We start from the raw sequence: 12,256 nt of genomic DNA on the forward strand, positions 1-12,256 counted from the left end.
CTTCCTGACCTGAATACAGGTTTCTCAAGAGGCAGGTCAGGTGGTCTGGTATTCCCATCTCCTTCAGAATTTTCTACAGTTTATTGTGATCCACACAGTCAGAGGCTTTGGCATAGTCAATAAAGCAGAAGTACATGTTTTTCTGAAACTCCCTTGCTTTTTCGATGATCCAACGGATGTTGGCAATCTGATCTCTGATTCCTCTGCCTTTTCTAAATCCAGCTTGAACATCAGGAAGTTCACAGTCCACATACTGTTGAAGACTGGCTTGGAGAATTTTGAGCATTACTTTGATAGCATGTGAGATGAGTGCAGTTGTGTGGTAGTTTGAGCATTCTTTAGCATTGCCTTTCTTTGGGATTGGAATGAAAACTGACCTTTTCCAGTCCTGTGGCCACTGCTGAGTTTTCAAAATTTGATGGCATATTGAGCGCAGTATTTTCACAGCATCATCTTTTAGGATTTGAAATAGCTCAACTGCAATTCCATCACCTCCACTAGCTTTGTTCGTAGTGATGCTTCCTAAGGCCCACTTGACTTCACATTCCAGGATGTCTGGCTCTAGGTGAGTGTGAGTGATCACACCATCATGATTATCTGGGTTGTGAAGATCTTTTTTGTATAGTTCTTCTGTGTATTCTTGCCACCTCTTCTTAATATCTTCTGCTTCTGTTAGGTCCATACCATTTCTGTCCTTTTTTGAGCCCATCTTTGCATGAAATGTTCCCTTGGTATCTCTTATTTTCTTGAAGAGATCTCTAGTCTTTCCCATTCTATTGTTTTCCTCTATTTCTTTGCATTGATCACTGAGGAAGTTTACATTTCAGTTTACATTAAAGTTTACATTTCAATAGTGTTATGTACATTTTTGCCATTTTTAGATTGTTGTGCAGCCAATCTCCAGACCTTTTTCATCTTGCAAAACTAAACCTCTGTACCCTATGAAGAATAACTGCGTATTTCCCTTGGCTTTCCTTTATTTATAGTCAGTGTCTTTAAAGTGGTGTCTTTAAGTATATATAAAGACAACATATATATTGGTCTTGGTTTAGTCAATTCTGACATCTGACTATATCCACCTCATGTTCTTGACATTCTCTGACTCTTGGTTTGTGAATTTAGATCATTCACATTTAAAGTGAATTTTGATGTAGTTGGTTTAATACCTGCCATGTTTGTAACTTTGTTCATTGTGCTTGTTTTCTTTTTTATCTTTTTTGGCCTTTGGTTTTAATTGAATATTTATATGATTTCATTTTCTTTCCTCTTATAAATTATACTTCTTTCAACATTTTTATTGATTGCCTTATAGTTTGCAATATACATTTATAACTAGTCTAAGTTCATTTTTAAATAACACTCTACCACTTCACAAGAAGGGCATGGCAACCCATTCCAGTATTTTTGTGTGGAGAATCTAATGGACAGAGGACCCTGGCGGGCTACAGTTCATAGGGTCACAAAGAGTTGGATATGACTAAAGTGACTTAGCACACACGCATACCCCTTCACAAGTAGTGTAGATACCTTATAATAGTATTCCCAATTCCTCTTCTTATCCATAAGCTATAATCACCCAATGTATTTTTTGCTATTACTAGTTTGGACAGTTGACTATTAAGTCAGTTAAGGATAAGAAACATGAAAGATGTTATTTTACCTTCACTTATTTCTTCTCTAATACTTTTCCTTTCTTTATGTAGGTGTGTACTTCTGACCTGTATAATTTTCTTTCTCTCTGGAGAACTTCTTTCAACATTTCTTGCAGGGAAAAGCTACTGTCAACAAATGATTTTGGTTTTTGTTTGAGAAAGTCTATTTTTCTTTTACTTTTGAAGAATCATTTTACTGGATACACTATCGTAGCTTGGTGAGGTATTTCATTCTGCTTTCTTCCTGCTTGTATGGTTTCGGACAACACGTAAGATCGAATACTTATCCGTGATCCTCTATAGGTAATTTTTTTTTGTTGGCTTTTTAAAAGATTTTTCTCTTTGGCTCTGTTTTTCTGCTGTTTGCATATGAGAAAACTAGATGTAGATATTTAGTATTTACACTGCTTGATATCCTTCTTCTCTGGTATCTGTCATTAATTTTGGAAGCTTTTCCACCATTCTTTTATTTCAAACATTTCTTCTGCTATTTTCATTCTTGTCCTCTGTATTTCAATTACATTTATGTTACACCTTCTGTAATTGTCCTACAGTTATTAGTTTTTCTGTTCCCTTTAGTTATTTTTTCTCTTTGCATTTCAGTTCAAAAGGTTTATATTGACATATTATCCTCACTGATTGTCTCTTCAGTCTCATTGATTCTTTCATTGGCTATGTCCATTAAAGGCATTCTTTCTTTTATAGTGTGTTGGATTTGTAGCATTTTATTTATTTGAGTTTTCATCTGTGCTTACATTACACATCTATTCTTGCAAGCTGCTCACTTTATCCCTTAAGAATCCTTATTGTATTAGTTATAGTTATTTAAAATTTACCTATCTGATAATTTCAAAACTCTGTGTCTTCTCTGAGTCTGGTTCTAATGCTCTCTTTGTGACTTTAGATTGTGTTTTTTCTTGCCTTTTAGTAGAACTTGTAATTTTTTGAAAGCTGTGTGTAATAAGAAATGAGGCAGTCAGGCTTTTAGTGTGAACTTTTATGTTAACATGGCAAGGAATGGGGCTGTGTTTAAAGTTTTCTGTAGCTGTTTGTGCCAGAGCCTTTAATTTCTTCTAGTTTCCTTGTTTCAGGTTTTTTTTTCTTCCCTTTTGTCTTTGGGTATTCTTAAGAATTCTTTTTAAAACAGAATTTGTATCTTATAGCTTTCCCATTTGTAATTCTAGTTTATTGTATTGAATCCCAGGAGTTGGAGAGGGAAAGTGATATTATGAATCACGTTTTTTTTTTTTTTTAAAGTAGGCCCTTGTCCCTGGGCTGTGATCTTCAGAAATGTTTCTTAGCCTTTCCCCTCCCTACTTAGGTGAGGTAGGAAAGCTGGAGGAGGCTGAGGTTGTCTAATTGCTCTTCCTCCAGGTAGAGAACGCTATGGTGTAGTAGTTTACCTTGAGAGCATGACTTTGTTAAAATGAGAATGTTCTGGGTGTATTTTAATATGGTTACTTTCCCCTCCTCCTACTTGAGGTGCAGTAGGATTTTTTCCCCCTCAGATCTTTCTCATGAAAACCTGAAAACCTTTTGGGACTCCTGTAGGTAAAACCCAGGAAAGTATGCCTCCCATTCCAACTGGGAACCCAGGATTTTTTTTTTTTTTTTTAACTCTCAGGCTAATCCTTTTTGTCCTCCGGTAATTCATCAGTTACTCTTGAAGTTTTCTCACTTCAGATAAAATGTGATTTTCTGTATCTGCCTGTTTTCCATTTTTTTTTCTTTCTTGGTGATTTGTTCTGTGTCCTTGGGCTTCCCTGGTGGCTCAGCAGTAAAGAATCTGCCTGCCAATGCATGAGACACAGATTCAATCCTCGGGTGGGGAAGATCTCCTGGGAAAGGAAATGGCAACCCACTCCAGTATTCTTGCTGGAAAATTCCATGAACAGAGAAGCCTGGCGGGGTACAGTCCATGTGGTTGCAAAAGAGACACAGTAACTAAACAACAGCAACCTGTGACCTCAGTTCTCTAATGGATCTAAGAAAACTTACTGATTTTCAATTTATCTTTTTTCTTGTTGTGAGTATAGTAGTGAGACTTCTAAGCTGCTTACTTTTTGTAGCTCACTGGTTCTTTTCTGTTTGTTTTTGGCTTTTTAAAATAAATGAACCCATGTGAAATAATGTAACTTGCTTTTCCGGATGCTCTCCTTTGTTTGGAATGCTTGTGTAACATCTTTCAGGGCTTGGTCTTTGTGAGAATCAGGTTCCAATTTCAGTTGGAAGTTTTAGAAATTGAGTTTGAAATGATTTGTTTTTCTTACTGTTAGCACCTTATTTTAATTGCTGCTGCATCCAAATAAGGATAGTATGGTAAGCTCAGTGAATTAATCATGCATAGTAAAACTAGAGAACTTAGGTAATTTAATGTATTCATAGTGTTTTTATTAAAAATTAAATGAAAAATTAATGAATATATGCAAAATAATAAAGCAATGAACGAAGATGAAAAATTTAGGGAAAGTATGCTATAGTAATTGAAGGTATCAATACTTTTGTAGACATCTTAGTTTATCCTTAGTCCTTTGAAATATTCTGAGTTTTGAGAATTATCTATTAGCATAACTACTTTTCCTATTCATTAAGTTAATTAGTCACTATGCCTTCACTTCTCTTAAGGAATGCAGTGTAGGGTGGGCTTTGATTAGAGATAGAATTCCTGATTTTCCATTACAAGTGCAAATTATTTAACTCCCTTACTGCATTTATCAAATAAGTGTCTTTTTTTTTGGTATCCAACAGACTTTTTTACAAATGTTAAAAGCAATGACCTGGAGAGAGTCCTGTCTGTGGAATCCCCAGTTAACAGGATGATTATCCTTTGGGGCCATAGGCATGGTTTCTTTGGTTTGTTTTGCTTTCTGGGGTTTGAGGATGGTGTAGTTTGCATGCACTGACAGGAGGAGACATACAACTTTGAAGATCTGGAAGCATCAAGGAATGGTCTGTAGGCCAAGTTGATCCATTCTTTTCTATTGGATGAATATTTTGGCTCCTAGTTTGTTACTCTCATTGTGTCCAAATCCACTAACATTTACTGATGTCAGTATGTCTGGATGGCTCCTCTAGGTTCTGGTCATTCATATCAGTAGGAACAATATGTAGGCCAGTGTTCCCTCTGCAGAAGGTTTTGGTAACTGGCCTCTGAACTCTGATGGAATGAACTGAAGCTGCCAATTATTGGGCAGAAGGAAGCTGTTGGGAAATCTATACCATTTTTTTTCTATACAGACATTAACAGTTGGCCTTCTGGGACACTGTGGATGGTTGGGTCTGTGGCAGTTCAGTAAAATTCTGGATACAAATCAAGGGGCCCAGGATACCCTCTGAACAGTGCCACAGAGCAGGAAGAAGGTAAGAGTCTAAACAGGAAGAGTGTTCATAACACCAGCCAATTTGATGTCAAACAGTATCATGCTCCAGGTGGTATTGCTGAACCACGAAGTGGTAACATTTCAGAAGTGCAGAAAATGCCACAGCACCACAGGGACATGTAAATGGATATACAGGGAAAAGAACTCTCTCTTCTTTATGAGGCTGGATGGAGAAAATTATAAATGAAATATACATTGGAACCAAGTCTTAAGTTGCATAGTCGTGTCTGACATTGCGACCCCATGGACTGTAGCCCATGGTTCCTCTGTCCATGGGATTTTTCAGGCAAGAATACTAGAGGGTTGCCATGTCTTTCTCCAGGGGATCTTCCCAACCCAGGGATCGAACCCATGTCATCTGTGTCTCCTGCATTATAGGCGGATTCTTTACCATCTGAGCCACCACATAAGGCAGTGTCGGTGGTCTAAATTCTGATCATGAAATCTCTGCAGTAGGTATTCTATAAAAAAAGTCAGTGAGCAAAGACTACACTGAATTCAGGAATTCATTAATTAAATAAAAATACCAGGATTCTGTACCATAAAGATCAGGTCCATGAAGAGTAAAGACGTTATACAAAACAATGTTGAGTGGTGCAGTCACCAACTTTCTGTAATAGTAGCTGTCAGTGACTACCACAGTCACCAGAAAGAGCATTAGGGCAACCAGCAACCAATGAAAGAAACTCTTCCAACCTGTTTCATGACCAGCAAATCAGAGGCAGTAGGTAAACCAAGAGCTACACTGAATGGCCAGCCTAAGATAGCCCCAGCTGCGAATCCAATTATATTAATGGGAGTTTGTCCATATTCCCAGCCAGTCATAACTATCAAGGTAGTGTACAAACAGAAACTTCTAGGAAGGAATGAATGCTGATAATGAGCAAAAGATGTCAGTGCTGAGCACCAAGAAGGCTAACATTTGATGCACATGCAGCCTAAACTTCTTACACACAGCCTTGTAAAAGTAAAGTGAAAGTGAAGTCGCTCAGTCGTGTCCGACTCTTTGTGACCCCATGGACTGTAGCCTACCAGGTTCCTCCGTCCATGGGATTTTCCAGGCAAGAGTACTGGAGTGGGTTGCCATTTCCTTCTCCAATAAGAATCTTAAAGATAAGCTGGGGAATATTCCCAAGCCTGAAGCCCCTTCCCATAGATGAGGTAGTGTGTTGGTTCCCAGTATTTGAGTGTTTCATCACAGTCAGAGATGTTGCTCTGGAGAGCAGCATATAACCTTGTTGAGTGCAGATACTTGAAAGCAGTAGATCCTTCTGGTACCCAGACTTGTCCTGTTTTATTCCCATATGACCTGCACTCTAGGGTTTCTTCACTAACAAAATGAGACCTGAGCTGGGGCATCTGTTTAAGTCTGTTGATGATCCAATATCCACCCACCCTGGTAGTGGAGAAGGAGCAGAGTGAAAGGGCTGTGGGCCCTCCTGGCTGGAAGACTGGATCAGGCACAGCCCCTCACTGTACAGGCATAAGCACCTTTCTGAGCCTTGGTTCCCTGTAATAAAGTTTTCATGAAGTTTAAATGAGGCCAGTGTGTATAAAATGGATGTTAAAATTTGTCATGGTTATGTAAGGAAACCCGAGACAGTGTGGGCTAAGAAAAATTCCACCATTTACCCTAACGTTTGATTTTCCAGTGATTGGTATTCATTGGCATAGTAGCAACCTGTTTGGACCTTTATCACATTTGAGAGTAAAATCAAGGCATACAAAGTTTATAGAAAATTAGGCTTTATTTTATATGTTTACATAGTTAATACTTGCCAGCTGTTGAAAGGACTTCTTATAATTTTACTTGAATAAGGCCATAAGTTAGAAGACATACTTGAATGAATGGTAAACTTGTAGTAAATGAAGTGTGGAAAATCTGTTGGATTAGTGAAAAGTCAATTGTGAATTACTGTTTAATTTAATTTAAAACCTATATCTCCATGCACTTAGGAGTAATGCAATGAATTTATCATATCACAAAAATGTAGAAGAAAAAGTATCACAATCTTATCATACAGGTAACATTAATTTTTTTAGTGTACTTTTTGCAATATTTTTATTTATTTTGAAACATAGTTGTGATTATACTTCATGTTCAGTTTTTTTTTTTTTTGTTTAACATTGTAGCATGAAGTATTTTTTATATTGTAATTGAACTTTTTGGAATTTTAATGGCTGGTATGATATTGTATGACTTAGGCATGACTGTTCAGCCATTATTATACATTTAAGTATTCATAGTTTTTTTGACTATTGTAAATAGCTCATAGATAAATGTCTTGTGATTAAAGTTATTTCTTTAGAATTATTTTATTTGTGTAGATAAAAAGGCAGAATTATTCAAGAGAATATCAAAGACTTATTGCTAAGTTGTTTTCTAAATCCTTGTATTACCATTGGCTATATATGATAGTGTATATTTCATAGCATATTATTCTACAATGAATAGCATTTTCCATTGAATATTTGATAAATTAAAAAGAGGTATTGCATTTAACACTTTTTAAAAATTTTCTTTATTTATATTAATTTTTGGCTGTGCTAGGTCCTTGTTGCTGCTAGGGCTTTTCTCTAGTTGTGGCCAGTGCTTGGGTTTCTCCTTGGCTTCTCTTGTTGTGGAGTATGGGCTCTAGAGCACAGGCTCAATAGTAGACGTAGCTGCTCTGGGGCATGTGGCATCCTCCCAGATCACGGATCCAACCTATGTCTCCTACATTGGCAGGTGGACTCTTCACCACTGAGCCACCAGGGAAGTCCCATTTAACACTTTTTATAGCATCTAGTAAGTTGTACTGCCATGTTTATTTCTTTGTGCATTTTGCTTACTTTTTAAAGGAAAATGTTAACAATTTTTTCAAATTTCTATAAGGGAAATGGAGCAAAGTACTATGTTTTGCATTGCTTTATTTATTTTTGTTAGCTATAAATACCTTTATCTCCTAATCAAAGGAATGTTCCTGTTTTTTTCTTATTGAAGTATAGTTGATTTATAGCTTCCCTGGTGACTCAGTGGTAAAGAATCCACTTGCCATTGCAGGAGATGTGGGTTCAATCCCTGGGTTGGGAAGGTCCCCTGGAGAAGGAAATGGCAATACACTCCAGTATTCTTGCCTGGGTAATTCCATGGACAGAGGAGCCTGGCTGGCTACAGTCCATGCAAAAGTTGGACACAGCGACTAAACAACAACAACATATTTGATTTATAATGTTGTGCCAGTCTCTGCTGTACAACAAAGTGACTCAGTTATACTCATATGTACATGTTTTTAAAAAAGTTAATTAATTTGGCTGCTTCAGGTCTTAGTTGCAGCAGGTAGGATCTTTGTTTCATCATGCAGGATCTTTCCTTGTGGCATGTGGACTTGGTTGTGGCACACAGACTCAGTGGTTGTAACCTGTGGGCTCCAGAGTGTGCAGGCTTCAGTAGTTGTGGCACGTGCGTTCTCTAGTAGTGGCTCATGGTCTCTGTAGCACGTGGGCTTAGTAGTTTTGGTTTGTGGGCTTAGTTGCTCCCTGGCATGTGGGATCTTAGTTCCCTGACCAGGGATTGAACCTGTGTCCCCTGCATTGAAGGTGAATTCTTACCACTGGACCACCAAGGAGTCCATATACATGCTTTCAAAATGTTCTTTTCCATTATGGTTTGTGTCAGGAGATTGGATACAGTTCTTTCTGCTAAACAGTAGAATCTTGTTTATCCATTTTAAATGTAATAGTTTGTATCTACCAACCCCAAGTTCCCAGTGCATCCTTCTCACTCCCCCTCCCCCCAGCCTTGGCAACCAGAAGTCTTATCTCTGTGCCTGTGAGTCTGTTTCTGTTTTATAGATAGGTTCATTTGTGCCATATTTTAGATTCCTTATATAAGTGATATGATAAGGTATTGTCTTTCTCTTTGTGAATTCACTTAGTATGATAATCTCTACTTGCATCCATGTTGCTGCAAAAGGCATTAGTTTGTTCTTTTTTATGGCTAAGTAGTATTCTGTTGTATATATGTACCATGTCTTCTTTATTCATTCATGTGTCAGTGGACCTTTAGGTTGTTTCTATGTTTTGACTATTGTAAATAGTGGTGCTATGAACATAGGGGTGCATGTATCTCTTTGAATTATAGTTTTGTCTGGGTATATGCCCAGGAGTGGGATTGCTGAATCATATGGTGATTTTAATTTTAATCTTCTGAGGGACTTCCATACTGTTTTCCATAGTGGCTGCACCAATTTACATTCCCACCAACAATGTAGAATGGTTCCCTTTTCTCCACACACTCTAGCATTTATTGTTTGTAGACATTTAATGATGGCCATTCTGACTGGTGTGAGGTGATACCTCATTTTAGTTTTGATTTGCATTTCTCTAATAATTAGTGATATTGAACATCTTTTCATGTGCTGTTTGACCATCTTTGGAGAATGGCTATTAAGGGTTTCTGCCCATTTTTTAATTGGATAGTTTTTTGTTGTTGAATTTTATGTGCTGTTTGTATATTTTGGAGGTTAAGCCCTTGTTGGTTGTATCAGTTGCAAATATTTCCTCCCATTCCATAGTTTTTTTTTTTTAATTTTTTAAAAATAGTTTCTTTTGCTGTGTAAAAGCTGGTAGGTTTGACTAGGTCCCATTTGTTGACTTATTTTTTCTATTGCCTTGGGAGACTTATATTTAAGTCTTTAGGCTATTTTGAATTTATTTTTGTGCATGGTGTGAGTGTGTTTTCTAAATTCATTGAAATACATGCAGCTATCTAACTTTCCTGGCAACACTTGCTGAAGAGATTTTTTTCCCCCCATTTTATATTCTTGAATCCTTTGTCAAAGATTAATTGACTATAAGTGTGTAGACTTCTGGGCTCTGTGTTCTGTTATTTTGATTTGTACGTCTGGTTTTGTACCAGTACACTGTTTTTTAAATTACTGTAGCTTTGTAGTATTGTCTGAAGTCTGGGAGAGTTATGCCTCCTGTTTTGTTTTCATTCCTTAGGATTGATTTGGTGGTTTTGGGTCCTTTTTGGTTCCATGTAAGTTTTTGGATTATGTGTTCTAGTTCTGTGGAAAATGTCATGGGTAATTTGATAGAGATCACATGTAGATTTCTTTGGCTAGTCTTGGCTATTTTAACAATATTAATTCTTCTAATCCAAAAGCATGGCATATCTTTCCATTTCATTTAATCCTCTTTAACTTTCTATATTAATGTTTTAGTTCTCAATGTATAAATCTTTCACTTCGTTAAGTTTATTCCTAGATATTTTATTATTTTTTGTTGCAATTTTAAAGCAATTTTTTTTTACATTCTATTTCTGACATTTCATTGTGTAAAGAAATGCAAACAATTTCTGGATGTTAATCTTGTATCCTACTACTTAGCTGAATTCATTTATTAGATCTAGTAGTTTTTGTGTGGAGTCGTTAGGGTTTTCTGTATATTCTATTGTATCATCTTCATATACTGACACTTTTACCTCTTCCCTTCCAAATTGGATACCTTTAATTTCTTGTCTGATTGCTGTGACTGAGACTTCCAATGCTATGTTGAATAGAAATGGGATCCTTGTCTTGTTCCAGATTTTAGCAGAAATGCATCTTGCTTTTCCCATTGCATATTGTATTGGCTGTGGGTTTGTCATAAATAGCTTTTATTATGTTGAGATATGTTCCCTATATACTCACTTTGCTAAGAGTTTTTTTCGTGAATGGATGTTGAATTTTGTCAAATGCTTTTTCTGCACTTATTGAGATGATCATGTCGTTTTTGACTCCAGATTTTTGTTAATGTGGTATATTACATTGACTGATTTGCGTATGTTGAACCATCCTTGTGAACTTCAGATTAATCCCACATGGTCATGGTGTATGACCTTTTTTTTTTTTTAACAGGTTGTTTATTTATATTTATTTTTGACTGCACTGGATGTTTATTGCTGTACTTGAGCTTTCTCTAGTTATGCTGAGTAGAGAAACTCTTCCTTGTGGTGTGCTGGCTTCTAATTGTGGTGGCTTCTCTTGTTGTAGAGCACAGTCTCTAGGGCATGTGGGCTCAGCAGTTGTGGCATGTGGGTTCAGTAATTGTGGCACATAGGCTTAGTTGCTCCATGGCATGTGGAATCTTCCCAGACCAGGGATCAAGCCTGTGTCCCTTGCATTGACAGGCAGAGTATTAATCACTGAACCTCCAGGGAAGTCTCTGTATGAGTTTTTTATGTGTTGTTGGATTCAGTTTGCTAATATTTGTTGAGAATTTTTTTCATCTAGATTCATAAAAAATATTGGCCTATAATTTTCTTTTTTGGTGGTGTCTTTGGTTTTGGAATCAGTGTGATGGTGACTTCATAGAATTATTTTGGTATTATTTCCTCCCCTACAGTCTTTTTAGTAGAGTTTGAGAAGAATTGATATAAGTTTTTTGTTTATTTGGTAGAATTTGCCTGTAAAGCCGTCTGGTCCAGGACCTTTGTTTGTAGGGGATTTTTTTTTTTTTTTAAATAGCAGATTCTGTTTCACTTCTAGTTATCAGTCTGTTCAAATTATCTATTTCTTCCTGATTCAGTTTTGGTGGGCTGTATATTTCTAGAAAGTTGTCCATTTCTTCTGAGGTGTCAAATTAAATTTTTTTTCAGTTGCTTTTAATCTAAGTTTTTATTATATGTGGACTTCTTAACCCTTGTTTATTAATTTTTGGCTCTGCTGGTTCATTGTTGCTGCTTGGGCTTTCCTCTAGTTGTGGTGAGTGGTGGCTTCTCTTGTTGCCAAGTACAGGCTCTAGAGTGTGTGGGCTCAGTAGTTGCAGCTCCTGGGCTCTATAGCACAGGCTCAATTGTTGTGGCACGTGGGATTAGTTGCTCCGTCACATGTAGGATCTTCCCGGATCAGGGATTGAACCTGTGCCTCTTCCATTGGTGGGTGGATTTGTTACCACTGAGCCACCACGGAAGCCATAACCCTTCTGTTTTGTAGAAAAAATTATTTATTTATCTGCACTGGCTCTTAACTGTGGTAGTAGGATCTTCAATCTTCATTTTGGCATGAGAGATCTTTAGTTTTGACTTGTAAACTCTTCGTTGGAGCATGTGAACCCTTGCAGCCTGTGAGATGTAGTTCGCTGACCAGAGATTGAACCTGGGCTCCCTGCATTGGGAGCACAGAGTCTTAGCTACTGGACCACCAGGGAAGTTCCTTGGTTGTCCAATTTGTTGGCATATAATTATTCATAGTATTCTCT

At 37.1% G+C, this 12,256-nt stretch overlaps 1 protein-coding gene and 1 pseudogene across 10 annotated transcripts in view; one reads left to right on the forward strand and one right to left on the reverse strand.

Moving 5' to 3' along the window:
* The window catches only part of ATRX (ATRX chromatin remodeler), a 264,397-nt gene that overhangs the window by 38,191 nt on the left and 213,950 nt on the right, over positions 1-12,256 (forward strand). The gene's annotated exons all lie outside the window — the stretch shown is intronic.
* On the reverse strand, positions 4,367-6,391 carry LOC122434663 (annotated as a pseudogene).

This window comes from Cervus canadensis, chromosome X (assembly GCF_019320065.1).
Source record: "Cervus canadensis isolate Bull #8, Minnesota chromosome X, ASM1932006v1, whole genome shotgun sequence".
Taxonomy (NCBI): Eukaryota; Metazoa; Chordata; class Mammalia; order Artiodactyla; family Cervidae; genus Cervus; species Cervus canadensis.